The sequence below is a fragment of the Sardina pilchardus genome, chromosome 13 (assembly GCF_963854185.1).
Source record: "Sardina pilchardus chromosome 13, fSarPil1.1, whole genome shotgun sequence".
NCBI lineage: Eukaryota > Metazoa > Chordata > Actinopteri > Clupeiformes > Clupeidae > Sardina > Sardina pilchardus.
The window spans coordinates 1,791,249-1,808,882 of record NC_085006.1 but is presented as its reverse complement, the minus strand read 5'-3'; the positions used below and the strand labels follow the sequence as shown (position 1 = coordinate 1,808,882).

General features: G+C 38.5%; 1 long non-coding RNA gene across 1 annotated transcript; it reads right to left on the bottom strand.

Moving 5' to 3' along the window:
- Positions 1–6,910: 6,910 nt before the first annotated feature.
- On the bottom strand, positions 6,911–8,426 carry LOC134099795 (uncharacterized). Its single transcript, XR_009941166.1, has 4 exons — positions 8,117–8,426; positions 7,901–7,986; positions 7,548–7,683; positions 6,911–7,277 (listed from the first exon to the last, which is right to left on the bottom strand). It is a non-coding gene; the product is annotated as an uncharacterized LOC134099795 (long non-coding RNA).
- Positions 8,427–17,634: the final 9,208 nt, after the last annotated feature.

Here is a 17,634-nt window from a genome sequence, read left to right as displayed (position 1 = left end):
GGGGACTCCCTTAAACCTGTAAGAGGGAAGTCACTCCCTCTTGATATCCAGCCTCACTGGTCGTCAGAGCAGCTATTGGCTGCTGCTGTTAGAAAGCAAGTTAGTTTTAATCAGGACGTGCTGGACGTTGCCCATGTGTTGTTGTATCCTGATGGCAGACAAGTAATTAACATCCCAGGAACAGATATCCGTTTCACTGTTCAAAAGTATAAGGAGGCAATAGGGAGGGCCTACCAAAGAATAACACTATTCATCTGCACTGCAGAAGATTTTGAAACCAGTTGTAAGTGTTCCTTTTCATGTTGCATTTGTGGTTTGATTTTCAGAGTCCACTTACAGTATCTCATATTTGCAAGATAAATTCTGCCAATTACCCAAAATATCATAGTAATTTTTTTTTTAATTTATTTTTTTAAAGGCTATGCTGGAGAGTCTTCAAGTGATGACAGTGTTGTCCATGTGAATTTACCATCTGAAGAAAAAAGTGATCTCTCCGACACTGTGGTAAGTGTGCTGAAGTGATAGGAAATTTGCGTACAGCCAGGTACATTACCTTTCAGTTTTGAGATCCTGGGGGGGTGGGGGTTATTTAAGCAATAAGCCCCGAGAGGCCGTTCTATATCGTGAATATAGCACAGTTGAGGGGGGTGAAATAACACAAGGCGATAACAGAGTGTTATTAAACCCCTCAGTTGTGCTATATTCACAATATGGAACGGACTCAAGGGGCTTATTGCCCATCTGAAACGGTTACCACACATACCTAGTTCAGTTTCATTTGACAAAGCCACAGCAAGAAGAAATGTAGGGATTTATTCCTAAACATAATTTCTTCCGTCAAACATTTCCTTCAGCTGAATGGTTGCCAAGTAGCGCACAAACACAGCCAATGTATCTTTTCAATGGCGCAGCAATGTAGAAATGCGATCTCAGCCGTGCCATATCGGGGAATTATACACCGGCATCGAACATGATTCAACCAATCAAAATCAAGGAATGGAACTGTTTTAGAAATGTTTATATTATTCTTCATATGCAGGATTGGGACCCTCCAGACAATGTGAGCACTCCAAAAATGGAGAACATTTTGCATGGGTAAGAATTGCCTTTGTCAAGTGATGTTTTTGCTTCATTAACAAAGCAAGTACAGTAGTCATTAGTGGAGCAGGCACACAAATTCACGCATTATTTGTTATTTTCCATACCTTCCAGATGCCAACAACCACAATCTCATCGAGTAAGTTTTTTTTTTTTTTTTCCAAGATTATACCCGATAGTATTGATTACAGAATTGTGAAATGCCAGTAAATAATTTTGGACATTCACTTCATCCTAATTAGGTATATGTAGCAATGATAAGTGATTTCCTGATTAACTTCATAAATGCATTATTTTTAAATAGGATGAACAGCAACCAATTGCACAGAATCAGTCACAAAGTTCACAGAATCTGAATACCTGCTATAGGTAAGCTTAATGAAGAAAATAATAAATAATGAACAAATTACTACAGTCATTGTAACGAATAATGAAGGCATTATGCCAAAATGTAGCCTATTTCCTGCAATGCCCTCGTGTTCTTAGATTTTTCTTTTTGGAATGTCTCATTTTCTATCCCAACTCACACCCAAAGTCAAAATAGCATTATAACTTCAACACATTTTACAGTTGAATCTTTGAACTCTTTCCCTGCAGCAACTACACCTCCATGCACCTATAGTTGTTGACAGTGACAGTGAGTCTGAGTCAGATGACCACACAGACTACCCTTCAGAGCAAAAGGTATGATGTAGTACTTTTAGTACCTCAGTTATTTTTGGTTTCAGTATTGGCAATCATGTACACTGATGTTCCTTTACAGTCCACAGGGTTTGAGCTTGAGTGCTGAAAACATTGTTTCAGAACTGGCCACCAAGATTACTAAGACATCATACACTAGGTTCAACATCAACAGGGCAAATATATGGGATGGAGCACTCAGAGGCTTTAAGCGACCATCTTATGACCCATCACATGAAATTTTGGTTACATTCACTGATGATGAGGGGCAAGCAGAGGATGGAGTCGACACTGGTGGTCCCAAACGGGAATTTCTTACCTTGCTTATGGACTGCCTTAGATCAAGGAGAATCTTTGATGGTCCAGAAAATGGGAAATTTCTGACGTTTGACTGTGCAGGTAAATATTTTCTTTATGACTTAAATTCAGTATGACACTAGCAACCTCTTGTCTGGGAGGAGGGGAGGGGATATTATGCTCTGCAGTATTTTGAATGTTATTGCAGTACCAGTTACTGTTCTACTTCTACGTACTGTTCCTTTATTACTGGAAATTCAATATCAAGTTTTAGCTCTGCACCTGGATTCAGGGAAATAAACTGTGATATGCATTTTCACATGGACTTTAAAAATATGTTAATAGTGGCACTAATGGATGGTAAAATATCAACAGCTGCCAGAGATGATGAATATTTTCATGTTGAGAGAATGATCGCTACATCAATAGTCCATGGTGGTCCAGGTCCTCGCTTCTTGTCGGAAATGCTGTACGACCATCTCACAGGAAAATCAAACGTTGATGTTAATGCAAGGATTGAGGATATCACATATGACACCATGAGAGCTTCCTTGCTTGAGGTTTCTGGTCCAATCAACAAACCTCACAAAACCTTTGTCAACTATCAATCATAGTCTATCTTGGTCTCTCTCTCAAAAAAAAACTTTTTAAAACTTTTTTAACCAAATCTCTGTTCTCAGGTATTGTTCCATCTTTTTAAAAACACAAATAGTGAATACTTGTAATGCAATAACCCAACCCTTTATAGTACAATCCAGTTTGGACACATTATCTTAAATAAACGTCCTTCCTATGTTATGGCATGGACAATGAAAATTGTTTTATTTCTTTCCATCTTTACGTTTATCTTTTAGTAACGGAAGTTGGTTGTATTTCACTGAAGTGCATGTTAACTGTTTCCCAGATATCTAATGCAACAACACTGGATGAACTGCATGCAGTGATCGACAAACATTCAAGTCTGTTGCAGACTGCCGGGTGTCTTCAGTACCCAGATGTGTTGGGCAAGAAGATCATTATAAAGGACTTCATGCAGTGGTACTTCATTTACCGCAACCATTTCTCAATACAAAGGTAATGTGCTTTATTTTCACATGAAATGAACTGTATCAAATATCAAGTAATTAGTAGGCTTAAGTGAATAGAGTGTGACGTTAATTGTATCAAATATTACGTAATTAGTAGTCTCAAAGCAATAGTTCCACATTATGACAAATAACCCTATTGCCACACAGGTCTCCCAGGTTGTTGGTTGCATTAGACCACTTTGTCTTTTTAGATCCTCAAAGTGTGACTGGAGATGGGGATCTCCACATGGACTGTGTGTTGTGTCAATCTCAAATGGCCGCAGCTCCTCCAGAGAAATTGGAAACCCACAGTCAGTTCCACCAAATCTAGTAGTGAAAACATATTCATAGTCTTAGTGTTTTTCACATATGTTAACCCTTTCATGCGCAACGTCCACATGCGTGGACAGTAACTTTAACTCTGTTTTCTACTTATTTATCATGTTGATATACACCAATCCACTTCAGGGCAGTTTTAGTAGGTCCTTGGCAATATATTAACAATATGTATCATCTTATATTTGGAATATTGACTGCTTGATGACATCATCAATTCAACATGAGTGACAGTAATGGCCATATGCTGAATGCTCCAGGCATATCTGTAAAAAGCTAGTACTCAAGAAGGCAAAATCATGTAAAAAAAAATATTATGCTGTACAGGAGAGTGTGTTGAACAACTCTATGTTTTCAGAAATTAAATCGGATGTAAAATGGAGTCTGTAGACCCTAAAAAGCAACTGTCCACGTATGTGGACGTTGCGCAACAGAGGAGTTAAATGGCCAAAAATTAGATTTTGTAACTAGGACTTTTTTTTTTTTTTTTTTTTCATATATGATTTTATTTGCTTTAAATTACAAAGAAACAAACATTTGGTAAACATATTTATAAATAATGACCTAATTACATGTGGTAATGCCAAGGTGGTATGGTAATATGGGGGTAGTAGAGGGTTGGGTGGGTAGTAGAGGGGTGGGTATGAGTGTACTAGAGGTGTGGGTGGATTAGTAGTAGAGGGGTGGGTAGTATGGATGTAGTAGAGGGGTGGTTGGGTAGTGGTGGTAGTAGAGGTGGGTAATATGGGGGTAGTAGAGGGGTGGGTGAGGGTCGGTGAGCAATAATGGGGGTAGTAGAGGGGTTGGGCGGGTAGTATGGAGGTAGTAGAGAGGTGGGTGGGTAGTATGGGGGTAGTAGAGGGCTGGGTGGGTAGTATGGAGGAAGTAGAGGGCCATAGTTTCCACATTTTCTGTCATTACATTTTATCCTTTTTTACCCCTTTGTTGCGCACTGTCCACATACGTGGACAATAACATAACTTCTATATAAAAGCATATTTTTAAAAAATTCCAACTGATTTTCAATATTGGGCTCATATAGAGTACTAAAATCAATACTAAAAAAATCTAGACACTTTTTTTCATAATGCGTGCATGAAAGGGTTAATGGTGTTCTTAAATGTTGTTACATGATTTCATACTGTCATTCCAGGGAAGATATCTGAAAATAGTCCCCATAGGCATAGGCAACAGGCAGTAAGTAGTGCGTGATCTCACTGCGCCCATGGTACATTTGCAACTTCCCTAGATTATAACGCCAGATGAGCGTGTAGTTCCATGTCAAATCAGCCTAGAAAAACGTCAGGTTTCATTTTCAGTTGGTCTTATTGCACTTTCTAACTTGAGAAGAGAAACGTTTTAAATGGGAAAATTACTGTAAATCTTAGTCACTTTTAAGCCTGTTGCTGGCAGGCGAGAAGCTAATGGTCTAATCCAATTCAATGATCGATGCTAGGCTGAAACTAAAAGTTCTATCGCCACACTCATAGAATGGCTGGATGAACGGGGGAAAGGTAAATATCGATTGTTATTCTCGAGGGGAGGTGGAAAATGAGCTTATTTCCAAAAATGGCAGAATATCCCTTTAACTAACCTGTGAGGTAGGTTGTACATGACCTCTGGTCTACCAGATGGACAACGAGACTGTTTGACAGGTCTGATTGTGTGAGAGTTCCACTTTTCTCTGCATTCATCAAGGTGACTTTGTAGCACATCCATGAACACAAATCGCAGGAGGCATGTGTGCTCATGACTATTATTGAAGAGATTTCTCTCTCTAAGATCATTCAGAAGGTCCATCCAAAATTGAGACCTGAAAACACAAACTGGAATTAGGGTGATAAACCTCATGTAATGTTTCTGGATTCTGATCTAAAATGTTTTAGTATAATGATGAATTTCTTTCAAAAAAGCAATAAACATGCAAGAACCACATAGGAGTGGGCGATATGGGCAAAAAATAATATATATATATATATATGTATATATATAATCGATATCCTTAAAAAAATGTTTTTAAAAGTCTTGAGCTACTTTACAGCTCTTTTTTTTTTTATGAATAGCAACATTACAATAACAATCAATAACCTAACCTGTGACTTTTTTAACCAAACCAACCCAATGCATTGTCACTCTGAGTGACAATGCATTGGGTTGATTTGGTTAAACCCAATGCATTAATGTAGAGTCTACATTAATTCTGCCCCCACTTGTGTGTGTGTGTGGTAATGATGAAGGCTATCAGAATTAGAATAGATGGGTAGGGCTAACAGTTTCCCAAGGCTTCTCTCAATTCAGTTGCGCTCCTCCTGATTTAGTGAATGTATGGGGTTTCAATCATGGAAGTATTGGTTTCAATGCGTGATTTCAAGTGTGCCCCTCCTCCCCCCAAGTAATTTAAATACTCGATAATGTAAATGTCCACATCGTTAAAGGGACACTTCACCGATTAGCATTAAGCTTTGTATCTTTAGAAAACCATGTTTTTGAATGGTCATGCATCATTCCCTCAGTTTGCCTTGAGATGGGAGAAATACGAATTTCAATGAAACCCATGAATAGGACTTCCTGCTTTCAATGATGTAAAATGATGATTTTTACATCATTGAAAGCAGTTAGTCCAACATTGAAGTCCATATTTCTCCCATCTCAAGGCAAACTGAGGGAATGATGCACAACCACACTGTAAAAAATTTACTGTAAAATTTACAGTAACTTACTGGCAACAATTGGCCAGTAAGTTACTGTGAATACCTTTTACAGTAAAGGTACTGTATTTCCATTTACAGTATTTATATATTCACTGTAAAATGAAAAACAATTAAATACTGTGATTTCAGTCGTATTTACAGTAACTTACTGGCCAATTGTTGCCAGTAAGTTACTGTAAAAACCTTTTACAGTAAAGGTGCTGTATTTCCATTTACAGTAACTTACTGGCCAATTGTTGCCAGTAAGTTACTGTGAATACCTTTTACAGTTAAGGCACTGTATTTCCATTTACAGTAACTTACTGGCCAATTGTTGCCAGTAAGTTACTGTGAAAACCTTTTACAGTAAAGGTACTGTATTTCCATTTACGGTAACTTACTGGCCAATTGTTGCCAGTAAGTTACTGTGAATACTTTTCACAGTAAAGGTCCCGCATTTTCATTTACAGTATTTTATGTATTTGCTGTAAAGTGAAAAACAATTGATTTTAAATTAAGATTTTTTTTTTTTTTAGTTGTATTTACAGTATTGGTTGTTTTCCTGTAGAAGCTAGGTCAGTTAAATACTGTGAATTCAATTGAACTTACATTAGCAATCATTAATAGAATAACTCATATTCCAAAATATTTCAGTTAACTGCAGACAATAAAACAATTTTAACTTTTGTTATTTATTTAAGACATTTCAAATGTATGACTTAAGTGGATGTTGACAGACAACCGTAGACATGGTTTGAATTCAACCACAACCTTATCTGATTTGACACAGATAAGGGGGTTAAAAGCGCAGTGTGTGTAAGTGCAGTATGGCAACTGGCAAGTCTATGTAATGTAGTATAAGGAGTTGTGTGTGTACAGGATGCGGAGTAAAGAAACTCATCCCCAGTCTGTTTTGTGGGTGTTCCCTCAGTCTGCCACGTGGGAACAGAGACGTCTGCTTGACCTCAGTGGTTTAAACAGTCCGTGGTCAGAGCGTGAAATGTCTTTTGAAATACTTTTGGGCCGTTGTTGTACTCTTCTGGTATAGGTATCCTGCAGGGTAGGGAGAGGTGCTCTGATGGTACCTTTCGCAGTAAATGTCAAGTGTCTGAAAAAGAGAAAGAAAGCATACATTACAATTGACCCCGTTCATGAATATACAGTAATTAATGCAAACTACTCCGGTTGTGTGACAAATAAAAGCAAACCCACACTAGTCAGGTGCAATAGATAGAAGTAATGCAGATGTGTACAATACACCACCATAGCAAAGTTTGGGAGTTCACTTTGATATGTCCAGTGTTTTTTTTTTTTTTAAGGGGACATTTCGAAGTGACCCTACACTTCTGAACAGAAGTATGTCTATGTGATATCATACCTAATCTCATAATTGCCTGCGGCAACTCTGCCTTCATGCGTACACCACTTTTCTGATGCCTAACATACTGTAGGCCGTCTCCCATCTGACTTGCAATAGCAGCCTCTGGCTCCAGGCTGGGACTTCTGGATGGCTCCTTAAAAGAATAAACAGCAATTGCCATATGATTTGTTAATAAACAGCAATTGCCATACAAAACAAATCATAGCTTTAAAAAATAAGCAAGGCAATCAGATGTAGAAATAGAAATGATAATTACCTTGCCATGAGGCACCCTTGCCACCCTTGTCACCATCTATGTTACTTCTTGATATCAGTTTATTTATGAACATAAATAAAACACAAACACTTACACCATGTTGAGGGCAGCAGCCATGGCTAACAGACATCATCAGGGTAGTGCCATCAGGTAGTGCCATCAGGGTAGACCGACTTCGCCCTGGACAGTTGTTGACAGTTGAGCCCACAAAGTCATAACAGACACATGGAAGGAGGGGATAAACAAATACAGTACATGCACACATATTAAATGCTATATGCGTGTGTCTCTATTTGGTGAGTGAACTCACTTGCAGGCTTGGAACTTCTTCCTTATGGAAGTGACACACATTTGGAACATTCCAAAATGCACACAGCCTAAGTGTCTCTGACACAGCGTTCTCAGGGCAGCAGTCCTCACACCACCTACTAACAGAGGGAACAGAAAGAGGCTTACATTAATTAATACATTGCAAAACACACAGAACATGAAAAGACCATCACTGAAGCACTACTACACTCACATGCATCTTAAATAAACACATGCCTCAATGTAAGTCACCAAACATTGGGCAAATAAAGGCTATAAAATGAATACCATTTAGCCAAACACTACCCTTCACAAACTAAAGATCCTTTTACTTATCGGCATGATATTTCTGGTAATTGAAATTCCCCAAATGCTCCCCTTTCACTTCCACTATATGACGGATCTATGAGCATGACTATGCAAAACTACAGTTCCTAAATTAGGGGTGAGACTACATCAGCCTACTTCATTCATTTGTTTTACTGGTCCTCTTTCCAGTTATAGCAACACTACATATTATGCATCAACACTACATGTATTAAGTTTAATGTTAACTACCCATGCCCCATGGAGTTCGCAAAGTAATGTTACTAACTAGCTGCTAACGTTAACAACTTTCACCTGTGTCTGTCTGCTAGCTAACTTCAGCCTTCAGCCTGCATGGTAACAGCCACTTTAAGCTAAGCTACTTGCGTCTGATATTTCATTCAAACTAAAACTCTACATTCATAACGACATATCAGACTGAATTATTGCTAGATAGGATATTGACTATCATTCGAAAAATCCCACATGATGGTTAAGTTAGTTACTGGAAAAGTTAACATTAACAGCTAACATCGCTAACGCTAGCGACGTTAGCTCGCTAGTTCTAGCTATCGATATGTTGTATGCTGATTCTAACATGACAATAATGGCTTTGGTTAACATTTCATTGTGAAAACAATACATTTCTAATAAATTCCCGTTTTCAATTGGCATACAAAAGTACTGTAATTCTTACCTTGAATATGATGTTTGTACAGAGTTGAAGATTGCAGTCAGATTCATGGTTGAAAAGTGACGGTTGAAGCGAAGTCACTCTGGCTGGAGTTGAAAAGTCAGGGGTGGGGGATGGGAATTACTGCGTGTGCGCATGCGCTTATCAAGAGGCGATAAGCAGCCGTTATACACTAATCCAGCGCGAACTTTATGGGCGCTGCCATCTTGAATATCGCCATTACTGCGTGCCTGCGAGTGTGACGAGTGACACTTGTCTGTGCTTTTCAATGAAAGCATCCTGTCAGAGAATGTCTAACAAGAGGACTGCTAATGAATGAAAATGTCAGGTGAAAGGGAACATTGGATCAATGATGTCAGACTGTAGGGGAGCGCCGGGTCAATTGAGACACTTTTCAGTTAAACAATCTTTTCAAAGATTACGTTATGTACACAAACATTTTTATCATGTGATCAACAACTCACATGTGTTGTGTCTTAGTTACAAGTGTAATTTAACACATATGTTGGATGATCGCGCTGTTTTCAAACTTTGAACGTAAGTTGACATTTGTCTCAAATGCCCTACCTATGCGTGTCGTTTGAGACACATAGGAGGGGCAATTAATACAGCATGTTTTAAACAGAAACTACTGACCTTACTCACGTTTTTATGAAGCATATCGGACAACATACTAGTGTACTCGTCATCCCGAAAATGTCACATTATTTCTCGCAATATAACTAGGTCAAACAAATATTTTTGTCCCGTGCGTAACTTCTGATCAAAAAAAAAATCTACCGCATGTAATATTTGTTTACCTCACTTCGCTGAATATCTGTGGATTCATGTCATACACATGTTTTGTTCATTCAAAATATATGTTGTTCATTCAAACAAGTTGTTGTTAACTCAAATCAGTTGTTGTTCCTCGCAAAACAGTTATTAATTCGGTGATTTATACAGATATTGGTCGTGTAATGTGGCCACATCCGGGTTATAGCGTTAGGGATTTAAACAGCTGTACCAATTGAACCTCCAGCGACTACTGACACTTAAACCTGTTTTGCTTCTAAACTTCAAAACTATGACATTGCATACTTTAGGGTCTGTTTAAGTACGAATTCATCTGTTGTTTGATCATATTATTATTGCATGGCACCCAAAATAGAACTTTTGATCACAAAAAAACTACCGCATGTAAGATTTTACTTACCGTAGACGAAAACCGGTTCCCGCTAATAACTTTTGAATGGCGTGACGTAATTTCACGAGATTTGCCAGGATTGGTAGGTGTTATGTGCTAGACGTAGTGTCAAAATCTGACGGCTCAAGCTTGGATGGTTTTCGAGGAAATCGCTGTGTATCAATTGCCCCATGTCCCAATCGACCCGGCGCTCCCCTACCAAAACTTACCAATGAAGGTAATTTATTAACACCATAAGGTATTAAGACGTGTATTAATGACAGCTAACTTCTGCAACAGCCGCCTATGGAACCAACGGGCTAATTTCTTAGCAGCCAGGCACGCAGTAATGGCGGTTTTGTGTTACTTCCGTGTTTCGCTGGATTAGTGTATAAACAATCGTGGAAAATTATTAGGCTGAAATGTGTTATGCTTGCTCAATAGTGTGATCAAAGCCTTAATTCTTGACATCAAATTGACTTTCTCAACCGTCTCTGATATGTCATTATGAGTTAAAAGAAAGATAAGATTAAAAAAGGGAAAACACAGTAGGCTAGTTTACTTAACTATTTACAGTAGCCTAGGCTACTAGTGGCTATAGTGATTTGTTTACAGTAGTGTTTTGACTACTGTAATTTCTACGGTAACACTTACTACTGTAATTGTAGTTTACAGTAAAGGTACCGCATTTCCATTTACAGTATTTTATGTATTCACTGTGAAATGAAAACCAATTAAATACTGTGATTTCAGTAGTTTTACAGTAACTTACTGCCCAATTGTTGCCAGCAAGTTACTGTGAATACTTTTTACAGTAAAGGTACCGCATTTCCATTTACAGTATTTTATGCATTCACTGTAAAATGAAAACCAATTAAATACTGTGATTTCAGTAGTATTTACAGTAACTTACTGGCCAATTGTTGAAAAGAAAAAATACAGTAGTTTACTTTACTATTTACAGTACTATAGTGGCTATACTGTGTTTGTTTTACAGTAGTGCTTTGACTACTGTAATGTCTACAGTAACACTTGGACTACTGTAATTGTAGGGGCGTTACTGTAAATTTTACAACATTCTACTGTAAAAAGCATATACAGTAGTGCTACTGTGAAATTTCCTGTAAATAACTGTGAATTTCACAGCCATTTTTTACAGTGCATTCAAAAACATGACTGGTTTTCTAAAGATACAAAGCTTAATGCTAATCGGTGAAGTGTCCCTTTAAAACAACAATCATGATAATATCGCAAACGATATCGCCCACCCCTAACCACAATGGTCTATTGTCTTATCTGTTTTAAAGTCAATTTTAGAAATGTGTTTCTAGTTTGTACTACACAAAGTAAAAATACACAATAATGACACTTCTGTTTGCGAAAATATGACCACCAGCTTTCAATCCTTTGGTTTGCCGTTGAAGAGCCATACAAATGACTGGCAGCCCCAGCATAGTCATCAGTGTGAGATGATCTTAAGGCACACTGAATTGCCGCCATGGTGCCATTTTCAGTTCCGCAGTCAGTGCGAAGTCGCATTGGAATTATTCCACATTCTGAGAGACAGTTCAGATAATACTGGGCAATGACCACTGGGTCATTGTTGCTTGCTCCACATCTCAACCACAACACTTTTCGAGAGTACCCGTCTATGCAGCCACTTATCCCAAAGCCGTACGGCTTCAATTTATCATACCCATCCACGTGCCATACATGATTCACTCTAAAAAATGCTGGGTTATTTTTTCAACCAAACCGCTGGGTTGAGGCTGCTGGGTCATTTTATTGGGTTGTTTTAACTCGTATTGGGTCATTTCTGTAACCCAGCTTGTTGGGTTGATAGTACAGCGCTGCTGGGTTGACCATTTAGGACTGTGCCCCTCCTCTCCCCCACCTGATGTGGAGCACACTGCCCAGCACCTGGGTGAATTTAACACAGCTGCATAGTTATTTGAGAGGTTGAAGAAAAAAATCGGTAGACATATTCTTTCAACCGTCCAGTCCAGCAGCTGCTGCCAACAAATGCAATGGAAATCAGGCGATTTCGGAAGGTATGTATCTGTTTTTAACTTCTGCATTTTAAAAAGAAATCCAGACGGATTTTAAAAGTCCACCCAGAGACATACCCTTTGTGATATGAATGAATATTCTGCCTGACGATTTCATTCAGCCTCAAGCATGACAGCTATATTAGCTAGCAGTTAAGCTAAGTTAACATTAACTTACAATATCTGTTCATGTTAAATCTACACAAAGACAGACTCATAAAAAAACACAGTTCTGTGTTCACTGGGTATGAACCGCTGAACAGAAACAAAACTAACTTTTACAACGAACTAAAATTAGCATAACAGCTGTAGGTAATGTTAGCAGACAAGTAACAAAATTATGCTTTGTGGTGCAGCTGAGGTTTATCAGCTAATGTTAGCTAGGCTACAGCGAAGTAGTCTCTGCCCAACACACGTAACTGACGGTAATAATCATGGCAAACAACATCTTATTAACTAATTTAGGGTAGCTTCATATTATAGCCATGTTACTTATTGGGTGTATTTTGGTAGTAGCGTTACAAACCTTGGATCCACTGACTGAATAACGTGCTAACATTGGCTAGCTAACGTTAGCATCGCCACTACTGAAATTACGTTTATTAGCCTGCTTATCCAGCTCATCTCCAAACGCACGTTTTGTATTACCTGTATTAGGATTAAAACAACGCCATAATATTAGGTCTCCTGGTGGATTTTTAATGTTTGTCAACATCATTCATTGATAATGGTTCATGGAAGTCTTGATATAAAGCTCTGTAAATAACTGATTCTTTTTTTTTTTCTTTGATTGACAGGGCTGACCCCCGAAACGGACCGTGGAATCTGCCTGCCTTCATGGAAGTAGGCTAGCCTATCACAGACTGTTCAAAAATAAAGAAAAGTATAAAATAAATAATCATGTCTGTTTTATTTCATTGCATGGCTATTCTTGCCCATTTCTCATATACTATATTGTCTGTATCCAAGCTGTCAACAAAATGTGTGACTTTAAGTTTGGCTATTTAAGTGAAGTGTTTTAAAAATGAACCAGTGGATTTTTTGGGGATTTGGTTTCAAATATAACCCAAACATTATGTAAATTTAACTAAACATTCGTGTCAAAATAACCCAACACATTGGTTAAAATATCAACCCATCCGCTGGGTTAAATTTAATAACCCAATTTGCTGGGTTAAGATAACCCAATGCTGTGTTGGACCCCATTTTACTCAGCAGTTGGGTTGAAAATAACTAAATTTGGGTTGTTTTTAACCCAGCATTTTTTAGAGTGTTGGGTCCATCAGAACTGTAAACTCTTCTTATGCAATTTCTGCTTGCACGAAGTTGAATTCCTTGTGGATCAAGTTCTCTCATCAGGGCCATAACATCATCTCTCTTCACTGTCAGAGAATACTTTACTCTTAAGCTGCATTCACATACGTCGCTACTCGCCCATCTCTGAGCGAGAACTGTCAATGTAAAGTGAATGTGTTCTAGCTGAATGTGGCCAGGACAGGCGATGCGAGGACTAGCGATGCGATGTGGGCGGGTACAAAGTTAAAATAATTTTAACTTCCAGCGATGCGAGTGAAGCGAGTACCAAATCAGAATGTAGAATAGAGATGATTGACAGTTAACCGAAGCGAGGAGCGATGTGCGAGTAGCGACGTATGTGAATGCCCCTTTAGTGTCTGCCACATGGAACGGTAGCCATAGTGTTGACCTGGACCCTTTAATTCTTCGCACAATGCAGCACGAATGGTGGCAAGATGAGAGTACTCCTTGCGCCTGAATAAAGAGAGACTTTTTAGCTTCCTCTTCAGAGTGCGAAGGCTCAAGTGAATGTTATGTTTGGAAGCCAAAAAATCCAAAATCTCTGCATTGGTGCAGCCAAGTTTGAAATACCTATGCATAAGATCCTCTTCTGTGGGGATATCTGAAATGGGATAATGGCAGAGTTTGAATTTTATGAGAATCTTAACACTTCCACCTCTGATGGATGGTTGAGGTCCTTTAACATCAGAATCTACATAAACATTAATTTTCTGTTCTGTGGCAGTGAAGGTCACTGTCTGCACCTGTGACACACAGCTGATCATCTCAAAATGTGGTTATATCAGCAAGCACTGTAGATAGTTAAAAAATATGCTGATGCATTTTACAGAAAATTGTGTCGTGAACTACAAATGAAAAAAAGGATGAGTCGACTTACTGTTGCCTGCATATTCCGCCAAAAATTGCACATTAGAGCCACATGAGCCACAGAACATTTGCACGGCCCCCAGAGCATGTCCACAGCAAGGACAAAACATAGTGGCCTGGAAAAAAGATAATGATTTATTCACTACCTCTTGATATAGACCGTTTTAGCAATGTAAACGAAAGCAATGCTTGAACATTCTATTTCGTTCCCTGACAATGTAATGTTAAACAGGAAGACTTGTGGTAACAGCTATGGAACTAGAACCTGAAATGGTCAAACAGATCTTTCATAAATGCTTAACCTACAAGTTATCTGCTGTCATCACATTACTAACTTTTCTTATGTTCCTGGTTGCTGCCACACGCACGCACACACACACACACACACACACACACACACACACACTGTTAATGAGGGCTAAAGGACTGTATGGATTGATGTGGACAGTGTTGCTTGGGTGGCGTCAGGTAAGGTATTCCATACAACAGTATGAATAAACGTCTAAATGTATATGTGTGTGGTCTGTAAAGAACCAAATAAACTGCCATTAGTGATATGGTCACTAAACGGAATCGCTATATTTCTCACATTCTATGAGCAAAACTTCTCTCAATTACACGTAACATAAACAGGATTCATTCATCCCCCTTAATGCTAATTCTCCGCTTAGCATACTAAGTCCTGCATATCAAACGTGAACGACACATCCCACCCACAATATACATAACCAAACGTTATTTTCACTTACTTTTGTTGTTATACACGCACACAACTTCAACTTAAGGTAATTGGCAGTAAACTCACTCTGTACTAATCTCTGTAAAGCTAATGTCATGAACTTCACCAACACTGTGGTCTGTAAAGCTAACGTCTGAATGAACTGCACGAGAGGGCGTTTAAGTCTTTCATACACACACACACACCAAAACTTTGTGATTTGCAAACCTAGTCCACACAACGTTGTATAATAAGGAAGACTGGCATTAGAGGGCTTTTTAATGTACTATTAAAACAGGTGTTTTGCATTAGTCTCTAATCTTATCCAGACTGTATCGCTATTCACTACTAGCAAGCAGGCTAATCGACATGTCAGTGTGCAACCTTGTAAAGTCTGGTGTAAAATGTAGTACAACGTCACGTAATGTACAGCGTTGTACATTGACATAAACATAATATATGAGTATAAACAAAGACAAGTCACATTACCTTGCTACGCTGTAATGCAACTTCTTCTTGCGATCAGTTTTTGATTGAGAGTGAGACGTTAGAAGAACTCGTCATCCTCCTGTGTGTCTGCCTCTCCATGGCGCTGTCACTGTGAGAGCGCCGTCTGGAGGTTTGGAGCACTTCCGTTGTAGGAGCGCTGTTCTTGCAGCTTTTTTGAATCTTGCATCGTTTCTCTATTTGTAGCGCATTTCATGAAGATGCAGCGTTTTGTGTTTTGCATCGTTTCTCTTCCTGCAGCGCATTTCATGAAGATGCATTTGCTTTTGTTTCTTGCAGTGCGTTTTTTCCATTTGTACCACGTTTCTCTGTTTGTACTTTTGTTAATTTGCACCGTTTTGTATTTGAAACTGCTTTCTCTAATTGAGCGCGTTTGGCCCTTCTCGGCCACCGTAGTAAACAGTTGAACAGGATATGTACTCTTAAGAGAGCCAGAAAGCCTGAGACAGAGGCTCCGTTCGAATCGGGAAAAACTGCTGCCTTCTATATCTAACTAGAGAGCAAGGCAGCGAAGGCCGTTCGAAACCGAAAAAACGATTTTCGCTGCCTTCTAAGATATCTTAGAATTCCTGAATAGCGGTCAATTTTGAAGGCAGCTTCGATGTACACTTCAAGCTCCCTTCTACCCATAATCCTTTGCGGCCACGTCTGAATCTCTGTGTAAACAAAACAAACATGACTGCCGATATCGGTAAACGACTGCCGAATCTGTTGAAATGTCATTTGTGTGACGTTATTTAGCTTGGATTTGTGGAAAGTAGATTGAAAATAAATGATTTACTACCTGGTTATACCATTGTTGTACCCACTAATAACGCCTGGTCTGAGATATTAGCTGCCAGTGAAAATTTTTTATACCGTTAGTCTGCTAGCTTACGTAGGCTAATTTAGTTTAACGTCAGGCTTTTGCTAACGTCATACCGTAATGTTAACCAAAGATTCTAGAGTGCTACGCTCATTTTTAAACGATGCGTTTAATCTAAAGTCATGTCTAGTTAGAGAGCTCTCTATTTAGGGAGGGAGGCAGTAGGCAGCTGCCCTCCGATTCGAACGGAGCCAGAGAGTTGCTGCCAGGTGGCTTTGAACACCTGGCTTAAGATTCTAATTGCTTAATGACTTTATTGTGATGTCATAATCCAATGTTAAGTCTATGGGAGAAAAAATTTGTTTAAAAATTCATATAAATTAAACGATAAAGTTTTCAAAGATGAAATTTACATAGCTGAAGTCACCTAAGTAAGACCTACGCAGCGCAGTTTGAATGAAGTTTCTACGTCGAACGGTTGAAGCTGAATTGAACGCACAAAAAGCGTTAGAAGAATAATATCGCCTATAAAGAAAACTAGAAATGCAATTCCAAGGAATTACCAGTGCATGAAAATGCAAAAATGTGTAGATAGATAATGTAGATATGGTTACTAAGGTGTAGCTAGGGCAAACATGGTGGTTGCATAGTTTAAATAGAGTTGATAGTGTGAAGGTAGACAGTTTAAAGCTTAAACATTACAGTTCTAACTTAACTAATGATTTTTAACAGGTATGTTAAAATGTTAACTATGTTAACAATGATCACCAGGTTTATTGGTTTACTTAGCTAATGATTTCTAACACTTATGGTAAAAATGCTAACAATGCTAACTATGTTAACAATGCTAACAGGGTTGATCAGCTAACTTAGTTGATGATTTCTAACAGTTATGTTAAAAATGCTAACTATGCTAACCATGCTAACTTTGTTAAATGCTAACCAGGTTGAGAAGCTAACTTAGCTGATGATTTCTAGCAGTTATGCTAAAAATGCTAACAATGCTAACTATGCTAACAATGCTAACCAGGTTGATTAGCTAACTAAGCTGATGATTTTTAGCAATTATACTAAAAATGCTAATTATGCTAA